General features: G+C 40.9%; 1 long non-coding RNA gene across 1 annotated transcript; it reads left to right on the plus strand.

The window, feature by feature from the left end:
* Window positions 1–10965: 10965 nt before the first annotated feature.
* Window positions 10966–17256, plus strand: LOC139165911 (uncharacterized). Its single transcript, XR_011558837.1, has 3 exons — window positions 10966–11117; window positions 11290–11439; window positions 17108–17256. It is a non-coding gene; the product is annotated as an uncharacterized lncRNA (long non-coding RNA).
* Window positions 17257–17509: the final 253 nt, after the last annotated feature.

Below are 17509 nucleotides of genomic sequence, written 5' to 3' on the forward strand. Positions count from 1 at the left end.
TAAGATAATGAAAGCAATTGTGAGATTCTCCCATCTTCAAGTTCCCTCCCAGCTACCATCACCTGCCAGTATAAAAGTAACCATCAAATGTACCGGCTGGGCTGTGATGGATAAATATACAGGTAGTCTAACTTATGACCATTTAATGTTAACGACCCATGCTCAAAAGCTACAACTATCAAGTGATCCAATTTTGGATGCTTGGCAACTAGCTCATATTTACAAATAGTTGTAAATATGAGTAGTATTTACACCTATTTATATGAAAACGTGTAATGCTAACTATTTTCTAGCTATTTTCTGGGGGGGAAACCACCTAAGCTGAATTGAAGCTTAACAGCCTGCAAAAATAATTGAAAAATTGAAGCCAATCACATGATGACTCAATTTATGACTGCAGTGATTTACAACCAAACTTCCAGGCTAAATTGTAAAATCAAAAATAGAGTGTGTTTGCTTGAGTTAAATGCCAATGTGGGCACAGTACAGCATCATGTAGTATTGCATGCTACATTGTACAACAGAAAGAAAACTTGCTTATTTCATATATTTTTAATATATAATTACCGATGCTTATTATACCATGACCTCATTTATATCCATATAGAAAACTACTTGAGGCTTGCCTTATAATCTTCTCATAATGGATTATTGTGGGGAAAATAGGAGGGGGAAGTGTGTTGGATATGTTCATGCCTTCAGTTATTTGTAAAAATAACAAAGGCGGGATACAAATTAATAAAAACAATTGGAGCTTTTTGTTTATATAAGTTGATATAGCTGATATTTGGCAATGTGGATAGAGGGGAAGGTCTTTAGGCTTTGGATCATTTCTAACACGACCTTTCTGTGACTGACCAGGCTATACACATATTTACAAATAAGCTATTTGGAGACAGTGTTAATTTCATAATCTTGACTGAGTAAACAATGAACCAGTTTCAGCCTTATAATAAAATGAGAATTATGATTTTCTCACAGGTTTTTTTTCAACAATAGGTGATTGATATGTGTTTAGCCACCTGTCAAATTGCCGAATCATAGCCCATGGATGTGAAGATATCCCATACCTGTGACTTGCTCACAAATACAGATCTAGCACTTGCCTAAACAAGTGTTAATTTCATGATTTTTTCAAAAGATTGTGAAATTCATGTTGAAAAAAGCCATGTAAACTTGACTGGTGCTGGGATCAGGTAACAGTAACCCAAGCAAAATCTGTTCATCATAGCAACCCAAGCAAAATCACAACAAACATGATCAAAGGATAATGTGTTTGTGTGTGTCTTCTGTAGTCTAAAGAAGATGATAGGAATGGTTCAGGAATTGCTCAGTTCCCAACACCTATTTGCATCAGCAACTATATTCAGCAAGCATGCCAGATTATATCCTTGCAAAAAAAATCTATTAAGTGAGCCACTGCAGTCATCAATTGGTAACACAGTTGTTAAGTGACTCTAGTTTCCCCATTGACTTTGCTTGTTTGAAAGTCACAAAAAGAGATTACAGTACATCTGTCTGGGACACTGCAACTATCATAAATATTGTCCAGCATGCAAATTTTGATCATGTGACCACGGTAATACTGCCACAGTCATAAGTGAAAAATGGTTATAAATCCCTTTTTTAAGCACTGTTGTAACTTCAAACATTAATTTAAACAAAATGTTGTAAGTCAAGAACTGCCTTGACGAAAGTCGGCTGGGTGACTTTGGGCTAGTCATTCTGTGTCAGGCTAGACTTCCTCACAGGATTGTTGTGGACAAAATGGAAAGAGGAAAGACTAGGTGGGTTTGCTGTCTTGAGCTATTTATAAAAATAATGATGAAAATAAAAATAAAAAGCAGTAAACACTTCAGGTTAACAAAGGGCTCTTGGAAATGGGTAACCTATTTTTCTTGGAAAAGGCATTATTCCAAAGCTATATATAGTACTTAAATCATGATATTTTTACAATAAATTTTGTATTTGATTATACTATAGTAATTATTTGGTATTAGTAAATCATGATGACACGTTTAGTGTACAAAGTAGTTTTTCTTAGGGGGAAATGTTTATCTTTTTGGATTTTTCTTTTTCTTTAAGGATTGTTCTATTTAATTGTGTTTATTTTTGGAGGTTTTTTTCTATATGTTGGATTTTTCTAAATTTAATATTTTGCTAAAATATTTAGAAATATGCTTAGCTCAGCCAATAATGTTTTATTGGGAAAAGAAGACTTCTTCAAATTCATGTTTGTCCAATTGCTTTGAAAAATTGTTTCTAATGCTTAAAGAAGGAAAGCATTGCAGTGACCAGCATGAGCTCTTCCTTTTTCTCTTTTGTTTTCTTTACTAGAAGAGGAGCCTGAAGTGTAGTGGACCATGCTTGGTTTCAAAGTATAAAAGGAAAACAATAATAAGACTAGAGTGTAAATGTGTAGGTGTGTTTTGGAAGAAGATTTGTGTCACACGGGACAAGAGAGAGAGAGAATAAAGCACTGTTCCGCTCAGCAGGCAATTGATGGGGAAGGAGAAGATGGCTTGGACTTCAACACACCAGTAGCAGAGCAGCTGAAGGGAAAGCCGAGCCCATCAGTTTGGTTAATGGTTAAGACTGTTAGGAGAATAGAACTGTTCAAATAGACTAGAGATTAGATAAGTGCATAGACTTTAGCATGGCACAGTACACTAACATGGATTTAGTGAAAAGTGTTAAGGTAGAAATCAGGAAAATAAGTAAATTTGGTAATTTTTATATACAGTAATAAAAATTGGACTTCAACACACCAGTAGCAGAGCAGCTGAAGGGAAAGCCGAGCCCATCAGTTTGGTTAATGGTTAAGACTGTTAGGAGAATAGAACTGTTCAAATAGACTAGAGATTAGATAAGTGCATAGACTTTAGCATGGCACAGTACACTAACATGGATTTAGTGAAAAGTGTTAAGGTAGAAATCAGGAAAATAAGTAAATTTGGTAATTTTTATATAATAAAAAACCTACCTGGAAATACAGAGAAGATAATAACCATATCTTTGCTGGTGCTGTGTTCCATTTTGCACTGATTCCATTTTCAATCTATTGGAGAAGAAAATATGAAATAACATTCTGATAAAATTCTGCACAATTATTTTGTCTTCTGAGTTGCACCTGAAGTGGAAAAGGGCGTCAGAAGTGATGCAACTGTGCTTGCAATGTCAATTGCATATTCTTAGAAGAAGCTGTGTATTTTATTGGATTCACATGACCCCAGGATAACATGCACTTGAGTTAAGGAGGTGACAACAGTACTATGATTCACTTTCCAGCCACCTTCTATTTCCTTAACTATAATATTTATTTTCTTGTGGTTACATGGCTCTACAGCAAGCCCACCAAAAAGATACAGCTTTAAAGAAAATGTCTGTGGGTGAAGGAAGAAAATCTGCACCCTCCAGATTTCCTTTTGTACGTTTAGATAAGTGATGTTAAATTTGATTTCATTGAGGATTGTGTTTGACCTTGGAGGGAGTGGGATGTGCGGCCAGCATGATGTCACTCATGGAGGGGTGCTGTGGCCCAAGCACTTTGCCAGCAAAATTGGACTCATGGGCTCCAGTTTTGGCTGGGACTTCCTCCTGCAACCCTCTGCCAGCGAAAACGGAGCTCAGGAGCCCATTAAAGGGCTGGTCCTTTGCTATTTCCAGGGCAACCTCACAGGTCAGATCTAAGCACACTACAGGCTGGATCGGGCTCTTGGGCCTTGAAACTTTTTATAAGTTATTTTTATTTAATTCAGGTATTCTTGCTTTGGAACAAGTTGTATGGTCTGATATTCATTGTGTTTGGATATCAATATGTAATGTATATCTATTAGTACCTATATTTGTTCTTTAAATGTTTTACACACACAAAACACAGCACAGACACACAGAATATATATAAACTGAAAACTTTGAAAGAAAAAAAGTTAATGTTAATAGTAAGGATTTAAAAGTACTTGTACTATAAAAATGCAAGTAAAGAAAAATTGGAGAAAAATAAAAAATAAGCAAAATGGATATTAAAAAGTGGCCTCCAATACTCTTCATAAAGTTACCTTACTTTTACTTCTCTTCCCATAGATTATAATTTATACTGTCTAATCATCAGAAAAATAAATCACATTTTGCATACAAATCATTGTATGCAAAAGTCATAAAAAGCTTCCAGTACAATAGATGTAGCTAATGTCTTTTAAGCTGTGAATAATTTTCAGACTGTCCCAGCTATGCCCTAGTCATATTTCACTTGATTATTATAATGCACAATGATGGGTTATCTGTTAAGATAATTTGGAAATTTCATTGCTGTAGCCAGGCTGGTATAGAATTGGGATGCACAGCTTGTAGCCCAGATTCCTTAAAAGAACAGCTTTGTATAGACATTAAGATCTTCCAAAGTGCTCTTTCTGCAATGCTTTCTCTTGATTTCTGCTTGTTTGTGCATACACAAAAATAGTTAAAAGTGAGATGGTCAGAGAAGCGAATCAAACATCTGGTAACAACCTTTAAAGCAGCTGTTCTGAACCTTCTGGGAAGTTCAGCTGCTTTTATGCTTTGAGGAGAGATCTTTTGTTTGCACCAATGCCCTTCAGAAAGCACCCCTTGAATATTTTTGCATAGCTGAGCAAATATATATAAGAAGCTGCCATGTCAAACCGCTGTCTTATCTATCTCAGTTACACCTCCATAATTTTGGACAGCAGTATTTTTTTTTTTAGCTGAGCTATATTATATTTTTAAAAGATGATAAAGTGAAATAAAAACACCAGAAATGGTAGCATGTTTTAAAATATAGGTAAATAAGGTATCCATTGGAGCTTCTGCTTTTAGAGTCAAAATAATTGTTTCTGCAAGAGGAAAAACGTAATTCTCTTTGTTTACAGAAGGACACTCTTTGAATTTCTCCAGATGATGAAGATTCAGGCATGTTGGGCCATGCATCATTACTGTTTGTAAATCAGACAGCATTATCATGTTCTTCATAAATGGATTGGACAGGATGTGACTCATGACCCAACTAGTGAAGCTTTTTAGTCACCTTGAATTATAAGTTCTTCTTGAAGGACCACTAGGTTCAGATGTTAGCAAAAGGAAATTCAGTCATAAGGAAATGTATCATCACCCCCGCTATCTAAATAAGGCTTAAGTAGGGATTAATTAAGTATCTGAAATTACCTTTTGTGCTGGTGTGAATTTCACTGTACATTAATTTTAACTAGGAAGAATGCAGGCTAATAAATCTGAACACTAAAAGTTCATACTGTCCAGAGTCCAATAGCAGAGGACCATGGGGTGCTAACGAGGGATACCAATCTCCAGCATTCGACATCTGTTAACAAATGAGTCTCCAGCTATGCATAAAGCAACACAAAAGCTGAAACTCTCTTCTGCAGTGTCCAGAAATACCAATATCCTGTTTAATAGATAGAAAACTGAATCTAAAAGCAGGAATCTTGACGAAGGTCATCTGGAGGACCCCCAATCAAGGACTGCAGAGTTTCAGACTTTTTTTTATCATATGTGGTGGACATGTGCAGAAGCTAAAAACTTGAATCTGGATTCAAATATGGATAGAAAAAACGGTAAAACAGAATATACAGTAAAACCTAGATGTTTTTACTTAAGCCGTTCCGAGGCTCCGGAGAGGGGCAGCATACAAATCTAATAAATTATTATTATTATTATTATTATTATTATTATTATTATTATTATTATTATTATGCATTTTTCCTGAGAAATTTAATAAAGATACATATCTAATTGTACAGGTGGTAACAGCAGCTTGAATTGCATTTGCATAAAAATGGAAAGCAACCAAAATTCCATCTTAAGGAGAAGTACTTAAGAAAATACTGGACTGCACAGAAATGAATAGACTGACAATGAAAATTAAAGACAAAGAAAATACAGAAATTATAATGGATGGGTGAAATTTTATGATTAGCTAGAAAATAAATGAATATTAATAGAAATTAAAATAGAATAAACATAGAAGAAAAGGGAGAATAAATGGTGGTAGATGTAGGTGACAAAATTAGATTTAAGGAGGCAGCATTAGACTTAATAGTACAGTATATACCTAGAACAGATATACACTGTATATATATAGAGAGAGAGATTGCAAAAAATTATGATTTTAGAAGAGACCAATATTTTAAAGATGTACAGGAATATGTTATCAGTCTGTTGAATATAAGATGAATTATGATAGGAATCACTCAGGGAAAAATAAAAAGCAAGAAAGAGGAAGTAGAAAGGTGAAGTGAGAAGAGCAGTGGTTCTCAACCTTTCTAATGCAATCCCTTAATACTGTTTCTCATGTGACCCTCGACTATAAGTCTAGCGACAATTCTCCCAACAGAGCTTTAAGCTGATTAGCAGGAAGGTCAGAGGGACACACCCACTGTAAATGCCTGATTGGTCAGATTGTAAAAATGTGTTCCAAGGCACCAGAATAGAAGCTTTAGGTCCTAACACTAAGGGAATTTGTCTTTTCCCATGGTCTTAGGTGACCCCTGTGAAATGGTTGTTCAACCTCCAGGTTGATAACCACTGGACTAGAGAGAAGTAGGAAGAGGGAGAGAAGGATTAAGAAGGTAGAGGTAAGGAATGGAGATGGAGGGGGGTTGGATATTGAATTATGACTGACTGGATAAAAATCTATAATTTTGTGGAGGAAATTTTTTAAAAAGAAAAAGAACTACAAAGTTGATGTCGATGAATTGGCCAGACCTCAAACTTAATACTTAAAGAAGCAGGTAACCTCATAAGCTAGTAAATATAAGAACATAATCAAGAATAGGGACTGTACAAATACATGATTTTTAGACACTCCTATGCAAGGAAATTAAAAAAATTGGCTTTGGATTAACTGCCTGTATGTTGTACATACTGTATATATGTATGTATATGTGAATATATGAGTGAGTTCTTCAAGCCTGCTAGTGATTTTTTGACTAAGTCTTCCCATATATGCGGAAGATCTGTCTAATGTACAAAAAGAAAGATCTAATTGCTACAGAGCTGATCTCTCATTTCATAATTGTTCAAGAACTTTTACAAATCAGACTGCAGAAGTCTATATATTCTTGAAATACAAGTAGTAGAACAGTTTTAATACAAGTGGTACTCACTTAACAATGGTATTTGGGACCACAATTTCCATTGCTAAATGATGCAGTCATAAAATGTGGATATTACATGACCATATCACTTAGCAGCTGCAACGATGAAATGATTGCATGAGGAACACGAATAATTAAGAGACGACTTACGTGCAACTTGCTGACTTCCTACAAGCAAATCAGCATGGGTAATAAGCAGGAAGTTGCAAGTCAAGCAGGCTGGCAGGCAGGTTTGAGAGCTGCACAGATGGTTGCAGTGGTGCACAAGAGCAATTCTGGACCCAAAGGTGGCTGCATTTGGGCAGGGAAGACATACTGGAGCAAGTATAGTCCAGTGGTAGCAAACCTTTTTTTCTTCGGGTGCCGGAAGAGCATGCATGCACATTATCACACATGTGCGAGTGGCCACACCCATAATTCAATGCCTGGGGAGGGCAAAAACAGCTTTCCCGCCACTGAAACGGCCTGTTTCCCAACTTCTGGTGGGCCCAGTAAGCTTGGGTTTCACCCTTCCTAGGCTCCAAAGACTTCTCTGGAGCTGGTGGAGGGTAAAAATGCTGTCTCTTCCCCCCCACACCCCGCCGGAGGCTCTCTGGAAGCCCAAAATGCCCTCCCAGAGCCTCTGCAAGCCAAAAATCAGTTGGCCTAGACACACATGCACTTTATGCTGATCTAGGGCATCATCTCATGTGCCAGCAAATATGGCTCCATGTGCCACCTGTGGCACTATGCACCTATCCGTTGTGGTTAGCTCTGGCCCAGCTCCTGCCCCAAGGAATGTGCAGGTGGATGTCAAGGAAACATCCACATGCTGCAGGCCTATTTTGCTCCCGATGGAATCTGCCGACGGAGCCTGCTCTGACCAAGGAAGCGTGAGTGACAGGGAAGAGGGGAGTTTGGCAGACAGCCCAGGAGGAAATCAATCATCTGTATCATCCCTGGATTCTGAACAAGAATTAATGACACATCCGCACATGCGTAGAGTGATGCATAGGAGACAACAACTGAAGGATTATTACAAGAGAAAATGAGGCCACCTGTGGTTGGGTGGGGCTGCTGTAATTAGTGCTACAGATAAAAGTGCAGCTTGGTGTTTTAGCCTCATGGCAGTTTATCTGATTCATTGTTTCATCAAGATCATGGTTTTTGTGCTGTTCAAGATTGTGTGTGGACTCTCTGGACTTTAGAATTGGACTCAATTTCCCAGTTATTGGGTGAGCAATTGGATTGCATTTAACCTGTGTCTTGTGTGTACCAGAAAATCCCTTTGACATTTAAAAAGGGAGATGTTTCTGTTTTTCTGTTTATAAAAACTTTTGGGTTTTCCTTTTATCGTGTGGTGTGTGTCTTCCTGGACTAATTACCCTGTAATTACGGGCGGTTGAAACACGCCGGCAGAACACTATCAATGGTATAGACTTTCCTGGCAGCTTCTTAATTGATTTTGCTTGTGGGAAGCTGGGTAATCATAGGTTACTGCAAGCTTCGTAAGTAAACTGGTTGCCAAGCATCCAGATAGCAATCATCAGAACTGGTATGATAGCCATAACCTTTGAGGAACAATAGTAACACTCAGTCAGACAGCACTGTCACAACTTTGAATGAGACTACCTGCATTGGACTGCTGACAACTGAGTCACAAGATGTCAGGCACAGGCACAGTCCTGTTTTTGTTGAACTAGAATTATAATCTAATGAGTTTTTTTTCATAAATGAATGAGATTTCATGTAAAATTCAATTGAAGTTTTTAAACCTTCAATTGTACATTGTTATCTGGGACAATAGTCCACTGATATATGAGTAAATGTGGATGATTACTTTGCAGGCCATTGGATGACTCACTATCTTCTATAACATGAATATATTTTGAGTTTAGAGGGGTCATGTTGAATGATAGCTTAGGAGTAAGACTTCTGAATTGGTAAATTGATGATTGCATTGTTAATTTCTACACAAAGAAGGCAGTACTCATACCTGGTCCTGGAAGTCATATCTTATTTTTTCGTAACATACTCTTAATCATTCATAAAGTGTGAAATTTTACTTTCTTCTATGTTTATATCAATTTGCCTATGCAGATGACTCATAATAATTCCACTTTGACAAGTGCCTTAGTATATATGCCTGCATGGTGACCTTTTACTATTAAATACTCCCATAGCACCTCTAGCAGAGTGACATTTGAGTTGGTAGCTAGTAAATCTGTTTTGTGGATATTATGATGAGATGATTAAAAATTGCTGACACAAAGATAAACAATTAGCATTTTCAGAAACATATCTTCTGGTCATGACATTTACAAAAGCAAAATATTTTGAAGAGTTTTCTCAGAAACAAAATATGATAACATACACTAAAATGTAACTTCTTTTTCAAATTTAAATATATTTTTTGTTCCTGAAATTGTCCTAAGGCTTTGTTTTCCTTTGCCTTTTAGCTCTAGATAAGTACTTCCCCTCTTCTTTTTGGAAGTAAGGAAATAGATCTCAAGAGCATGCACAGAGATTTTTCCTTGGTGTGTATCTTCAGAACTGAAAAATATTTCTGAATAACTTTCTTTTCGGTATATTTTTTTTTTATTTTTCTCCACCATAAAATAAAACAATATATGGTTATAAACACAACAACAATGCTTAAAATCAGTTATATACAAACATTTCTTTTCTCGTTACTCACTCCATGGAAGGTCTTACCTCTCTTCCTGTATAAAATTTTCTGTTAATTTTATACAATATTAGCAATTCTTAAAATTCTAAATTAAAATTCTCCCCTCACCGTCTTACTACTAAAGGTTACAACAATGTAAAGAATAATAAAATCTCTTTTATCTAAATTTAATCTTATATCATATAGTTGATTAAAAATTATCTCTCTATATATATATCTGTAGTAAGGGAAACTGTTCATAAAATGTAACCTACATCATAAAATAAAGTTCTATGTATTTAAATCTAAACAATAGGTAAATTTTGTGTTATATCATTATATAGTGCTACCACCATTTCCATCTGGTTTGCAAGCTTAAATCAAATTCACTTGTTTCTATTTTTCCAAAATTAACCAATTACTGATGATACATAATGTGTCTCTTAATTTTCTATCCAATCATAAAACTTCCCCCAAATTTTATAATAATCAGAGTCTTCTTTATCTTTAAGTTTCAAAGTCAATCTACTGATACTCTGAATAACTTTCTTGAATAGAATCTTAAATATTGGCAACAAACAAAATTATAAAAATCACTTAACACTTTATCAAAATAAATAAATTTATCTTATATTTAAGCAAAATTAAAATAAATAACAGGTCTAATAAATCTTATAAATCAGTCTGTTTTTTTTAAAAAAAACACAGCTTAAGTATTTTATACGTTTAGCCTTCATTCCCACTTCTCAATCTTTTGTTCTTGTCGATAATAGATAACTCATTGACTCTAAATAAAAAATCTATAATTTAGTATATTCTTTTCCAACCCAACAGAATGAGACTTCTGCCCAGTATCTTAGCTCTCCCTAGCTCTGCACTGCATTTCTGAACAGAGAGTTGTGATGTTGCTCCTAGGATTTGTTGGAACCACTCTTACCAGCTTAGGAGTATGAAGGAATGTGCATCTGAGGACATAGTAGAGTGGAGTCTTGCCAGCACAGAGCTTTTCCAGGACGGAGGCAGAATATTCCATTAGAGAAACTCAAATTAAGAGACTGCAGTCCAGAGCTAGATGAGGGAAGAGATAAGAGACTTGAGGTATCCACATCCTAGAATTTCTCACTACATATTGTAATAGATGCCAATACACGGTTCCAGTGAATTATTCTTTATTTTCTACAGGCGTTAACAAGCGGCTGTAACACTTTCTCTCAGCCGCACTTTCACTGACAGAAGACGCGTAAGACCGGGAGCCGCGCTATTTATATGAACTCGCCCAGCAACAGCGGCGGCTGACAGCTCCTTATTCTTGGCGCCAGAATACAACAGCCAATCAGCAACAGGTAAACATTTACAGTACTTCTACTTAGTTTTGCTTAACAACAAGTGTCTTATTCTACCCAGGAACAATTCCTAATATTATTATCTAATACATAACACCCCTCCCCTTATGGTTACTTTATTGTATAATGATTTATTCAGACAAATAGGTAATGTAATCATTTAACCGCGCAGGTCTTCTGGGTGTCCTATCAGACCGACGAGGCTCCTGGAAGACTTGTGAATCAACGGAAGAGGACGGCTCTTCCTGTCCAGAGGAATACGAATCTCCACGGCTGGCATGCTGCACAGAAGGGGCTGCGCTGGAGAGGGCAGTATGTCCAGGTAAGTCCCAGTCTATTTGTTCGGTTTCTGCCCGATTCCTGCTCAGCCTGTTATAACTCCCTGCAGGGAGTGAATGAGTAGAGATCCCATTATTATTATTGTCCCCCTGTTGTGGAGTCCCTGGTGTATCTTGCCTGCCCCTAATATGGTCTATATCAGAGGTCCCCAACCTTTTTTGCACCAGGGACCGGCTTTAAGCTAGACCAGTTTTCCATGGCCCGGTGGGGGGGGGGAGCTCGCTGTCAGCGGCGCCGTAAAAGGGGCGATCAAGAGAGGAATGGGTGAATGAATGGACGGAGGGTGGGAAGGAAGGAAGGAAAGAGGGAAGGGACAGGAACAAAAGAAGGGTGCAAAGGAAGCAAGGAAAGGTGTGAAAGGGGAGAGTAAGAGAGGAAGGAGTGAAAGAAGGGAATGGGGGAGGAAAGAAGGGAGGAAGGAAAAGGAAAGCAAGAAATGGAGGGAGGAAAGGAAGGAAAGAAAGAAAGAAAGAAAGAAAGGGGGAAGGGACAGGAACAGAGGAAGGAAGCAAGGAAACTTATGAAAGGGGAGAGTAAGGGAAGAAGGTAGGAAGGAGAAAGAAAAGAAGAAATAGAGGAAGGGAAGGTAAAAGAGAGAAAGAAAAAGAGCAAGAAAGAAAGCAAGAAAGAGAAAGAAAGAAAGAAAGGCAACTTCAAAGAAAGGCTCACTGAGCATCTCTCACTCTCTCTCTCTTTCTATCCCTCTTTCTTTCTTTCTCTTCCTTTCTCTCTCTCCTCTTCCTTTATCTCCTCTCTCTCTCCCTCTCTCTTTCTCTCCCCCCTCTCTCCCCCTTTCCCTCTCTCCCTCTCTTGCTATCTCTCCCCCCTCTCCCTCTCTCTTTCTCCCTCTCCCTCTCTTTCTCTCTCCCCCCCTCTCTCTTTCTCTCTCTCTCTCCCTCTTTCTCTCTCTTCTTCTCACTTTCTCTCTCTTGTTTTCTTTCTGTCTCTTTTGCTTTCTCTCTCTCTCACTCTTTCTTGTTTTCTTTCTCACGCTCTTTCTCTCTCTTGTTCTCTCTCTTGCTATCTCTTTCTCTCCCCCCCTTTCTCACTCTCTCTTTCTCACTTTCTCTCTATCTTGCTGTCTGTTGCTCTCACTCACTCTCGTTCTCTCTCCGTTCTTCTCAGCGATGACGCGCGCACGCCCTGCCCGCCTCACCTTTGCGAGAGCACTTTCGCCCCGGGCTCTCAGCAAGGGGGTTTGCAGGAGAGGCGGGGCCGGCGAAGGTGATATTGAATGTCGGGGGAGAACGGGCGGTTGCGCGCGCTCCCTATCCCCCTGCTAGCCCACTCGGAATATTCAAAATAAGAAAAGCCTTCGCCGGCAAAGGTTTTTCTTATTTTGAATATTCCGAGTGGGCTAGCAGGGAGATAGGGAGCGCGCGCAACCGCCCGTTCTCCCCCGACATTCAATATCACCTTCGCCGGCCTCCGCTGAGGAAAGCCTTTGCCGGCATTTCCTCTCGGCGTCAAGGAGGCGCAGCGGCGGGCGGAGAGAGGGAAGGGGGGGCAGCGGCGTCCCTCCTGGCCTTGGCGGGCCGCCCAACCCTCCCCACCTCCTGCAAACGCGGCGGGCGGCGGGGGGAGAGCGAGGAGCCGGTTCCGGCGGGCGCGGGGCTTGGCTGGCTGGCGGGGGGAGCGCCGCTGGTGGTGCGGAAAGGCCGAGGGGGCCCTGGCGCCGCGGACCGGCTGAAAAGCCCCAACGGCCCGGTCCCGGTCCGCGGACCGGCGGTTGGGGACCTCTGGTCTATATGACATTGCCAGAGACGACCATCTAATAAAGTGATTTTATAGGTTTTTGGTCCAGTTTTATCAATTACTGTACCACGTTCCCATTGCTTCCCCCTGTCAAAATTTTTGACAAACACGTGCTGGCCAATGTATACTTCTCTTTCTGGCATAGATATAATAACACTTTTCTTTTGCACATAAGAGGGGTGCAGTCTGTCCAGAGGGGACCTCAATCTCCTCCCCATCAATAGCTCAGCTGGACTCTTGTTGGTAGAAACACTGGGTGTAATGTGTTGAGCCAGAAGGAAGGTGTCCAGCCTCTCTTGTATTTCCCCTGGGGCGGACCTTTTAATGGCCTCTTTGGCCACTCGGACATACCTTTCAGCCATGCCGTTGGCCCACGCTGCGTGGACTGATGTTAATGCTTGCCTGACCCCCAAGTGTGCTAGGAACTCTCTGAATTCTGAGGACGTGAATTGGGGCCCATTGTCCGACACCAGGACGTCTGGGCACCCGTGAGTTGCAAACAATTTTCTTAAAGTCCTTATGACCGCCTGTGATGTAGTGGACCCCAATACCATAATCTCCAACCATTTGGAGTACGCATCTACTACAATGAGGAACATAGTATTTCTCACTGGCCCTGCTAAATCTATATGCACTCGGGACCAAGGGCTTTTAGGCAAGTCCCACTCTGCAGGGGAGGTTTTAGGAGGATTTGGCCTAGATTCCTGACAATGAGTGCATGTGGCCACCCAATCTTCAATAGCCTTATCCATTCCAGGCCACCATACATATCCCCTGGCCAGGGCCTTCATCCTGACCACTCCTGGGTGACCTTTGTGTAACATTTTCATAACCTGTAACCTGAGGTTGGGGGGAATGATTACTCTGTCTCCCCACAGAACACAATCATGCATTACAGAGAGCTCTAGGCGTTTGGTCTTGTAGTCTGAAACATCATGGTCTTCTCCATTAGGTGGCCATCCTTTTAGAATAAATTGTAATACTTTATGCAATAATGGATCTTTCCTGGTTTCAATGGCTACTTCATGGGCAGTCACTAAGGGGTCAGCTTGTAAGTCTATAAGCAGGACATCAGCTACCGGAGCGGGGTCCTCAACTCGCAGACCTAAGGGGCAGCGGCTAAGTCCGTCTGCGTGGTTGATTAATGAACCCCCCTTATGGACAAGTACATAGTCATACCCCGCTAAGAATATTGCCCACCTGGACATTCGTGGAGACATGAATGGAGGGGTAGGGCGACCAGTGGCTAAGAGACCCAATAGAGGCTTGTGGTCTGTAACTAATTGGAAGGGGCGTCCTAATAAATAATGGTGAAATTTTTTCACCCCAGCCACTAGTGATAGTGCCTCTCTATCAATCTGTGCATAGTTTCTTTCATCTAAGGATAGAGTTCTTGAGAAATAAGCCACTGGGGCTTCTTGCCCATTAGGTAAAATATGGGCTAATACGCCGCCCACGCCGTACGGTGAAGCATCACAGGTGAGCCTGAGTGGAAGGGTTGAGCTATACTGAATGACAACACTGTTTGAAGACAGGAGATTTTTGACAGCTTGGAACGCTTCTTGTTCCGTATGTCCCCATGTCCACACTGCCCCCTTGTGGAGGAGGCGATGAAGCGGCTCAGCTGCCGAAGCCTTTTGACGCAAGAAAACTGAATAAAAATTTAAAAGTCCCAAAAAGGCTTGTAGCTCAGCTTTGCAAGTGGGGGCAGGGGCATCTTTGATGGCCTTTACTTTATCATCCGTGGGGTGAATACCCTGCGAATCTATGCGGAACCCCAAAAAGTCAATAGAAGAAGTTTCCCATACACATTTCTCAGGCTTTAAGCGTAATCCCTTATCCCGTAACCGGGATAGGACTTGTCTAATGCGTTTATGAAGTTGGTCAGGGGTGTCCCCACAAATTAATATGTCGTCGAAATAAGGGACCACCCCCTTGAGACCCACGAGAAGTCTTTCCATTAATCGTTGAAAGATACCTGGAGCCACACTGACTCCAAACTGTAAACGAGTACATTTGAATGCCCCTCGGTGAGTGACAATTGTCTGAGCCATTGCTGTGGCATCATCTACGGTTAACTGCTGATATGCCTGGGCCAGGTCCAAGCGTGCAAATAGGGACCCCGAGCCCAGGGTGTGCAGCAGCTGTTGGACAACAGGTATGGGGTAGGAATTATGCTGCAAAGCTTTGTTCAATGTAGATTTATAGTCTGCATACACTCTGAGTGTGCCATCTGGCTTCAATGGTGTCACTATAGGAGTCTCCCAGGGCGCGTGTTCAACTGGCACTAAGATGCCTTGATGTTGCAGCTTTTGCAGTTGTGCATCCAACTTCTCAAGTAATGGAAGTGGCACCCTTCGCGGCTTTAGCCGAAGGGGGGGGACATTAGGGTCTAAAGAAAAAGAAATAGGGGGTCCCTTGTAGGTGCCCAAACCCTCCTGAAACACCTCAGGAAACTCGCAAACAAAATTAGGCACCCCCTGTGTCCCTTGTGCAGTAATCTTGTGGAGGCCAGTGACAGCTAAACCTAACGGGGCCATCCACTCCAATCCCAACAATGAATGATTTGCTCCTTCCACAACTAACAATGGAAGAATGACATGTACATTTTTAAAAGTAACTGGCACATTGGTTCTGCCTAATACCCGAATAGGGTGTCCCTGAAAGTCATTTATAGAAATGTCCAGAGGTTGCAAGGAGTCCCGAGAGAGGGCTGGCACATAAAGGTGCAACTTGTGCCAAGGCATTAATGTATATTTGGAGCCAGTGTCCAGCTCCATGGGACATGGCTTGTGATTAAGTAGGATGGGGACAACAATTTTATTAATGGGGGAGAAAGAAGAGCCAGAGTTTGGGCAGTAAATGTTACCTCGAGGGTTCCATGGACGCCGGTTCCCTCTGCCTTGCAGTCTCGGGGGTCGAGAAAAGCGCTGGGAAGAAAAAGTAGGCAGGAGGTCTTGAGAGCCCGAGAAGTCATCTGGAAGGACGGCTCGGCAAACAGGAGCGATGTGTCCTCGCTTGTCACAGCGTCGGCAGAAGGCGTCCTTGAAAGGGCACCGAGATCTTGGATGTTGTCCTCGGCATCCGGCACAAGGCTGGTATGAGGGACGGGGCTGCCTGGATGGTGGTCCACGAATCTGACAGCAGTAGTCATCAAACGGGTCTTGATCTTGTAGCTGGTAGTCGTACGGTCGAGACATCTGGGCACGGCTGTCCGAGATCTTGCAGACCGTCGGTAGTTTATCATTTGTTTTAAGATCGGCTGCAGCGGCTTCGGCCACCTCTGCCGTTTGCGCCGCTTTGATGACATCTTGAAGTGTTGACTCTTCAGTTGCCAGCAGTTTATTGCGAATAGTAACATTTCGCATTCCAAAAATTATTGCATCTGTCAATCTCGCCTCAGGATTTTCAAACTGGCACTTTGCTAAAATTGTCCTGAGGCGAGTTGCAAATTGATTAATTGACTCGCCTTTAGCCTGTGCTGTGCGCGAGAATTGATGCCTGTAAACTCGAGCAGGCTTCGTTGGCTTAAAATGAGAAGCCAGTTTTTCTTTTAAAACTTCCCACTGTACAGAGTTAGCGGGCTCAGGATCTGTTAAAGTGCCCGCTAATTCAAAAACTTGAGTCCCACAATAATTCAAAAAGAGAGCCCTTTTTCTGCTGTCTTCAGCATCACGCATGCCGGCTGCTTCCAGGAAAATGTCAAATTTCGCCATATAGGCTGTCCAGGTAGACCTCTCGGGGTCAAAGAGCTCGGGAGGCTGGATGATCGAAGGGGTCGACATTCTATATTTTCTCTAATTTTTTCGAGAAAAAAAAATAACCTCGAGACCCTCGTCGCCAATGTAATAGATGCCAATACACGGTTCCAGTGAATTATTCTTTATTTTCTACAGGCGTTAACAAGCGGCTGTAACACTTTCTCTCAGCCGCACTTTCACTGACAGAAGACGCGTAAGACCGGGAGCCGCGCTATTTATATGAACTCGCCCAGCAACAGCGGCGGCTGACAGCTCCTTATTCTTGGCGCCAGAATACAACAGCCAATCAGCAACAGGTAAACATTTACAGTACTTCTACTTAGTTTTGCTTAACAACAAGTGTCTTATTCTACCCAGGAACAATTCCTAATATTATTATCTAATACACAACACATATCTATTAGGGTAGAAGGTTATTGATGACATTTGAGAAGATTCCATTCAATAGGTGTAATCGATAAAGTACTGGACTTTATTGGACTAAAGGATTCCACTGTGTCATACTTGGAGCTTGGACTCACAGAGTACAGCCCCAAG

The sequence above is a fragment of the Erythrolamprus reginae genome, chromosome 3 (assembly GCF_031021105.1).
Source record: "Erythrolamprus reginae isolate rEryReg1 chromosome 3, rEryReg1.hap1, whole genome shotgun sequence".
NCBI lineage: Eukaryota > Metazoa > Chordata > Lepidosauria > Squamata > Dipsadidae > Erythrolamprus > Erythrolamprus reginae.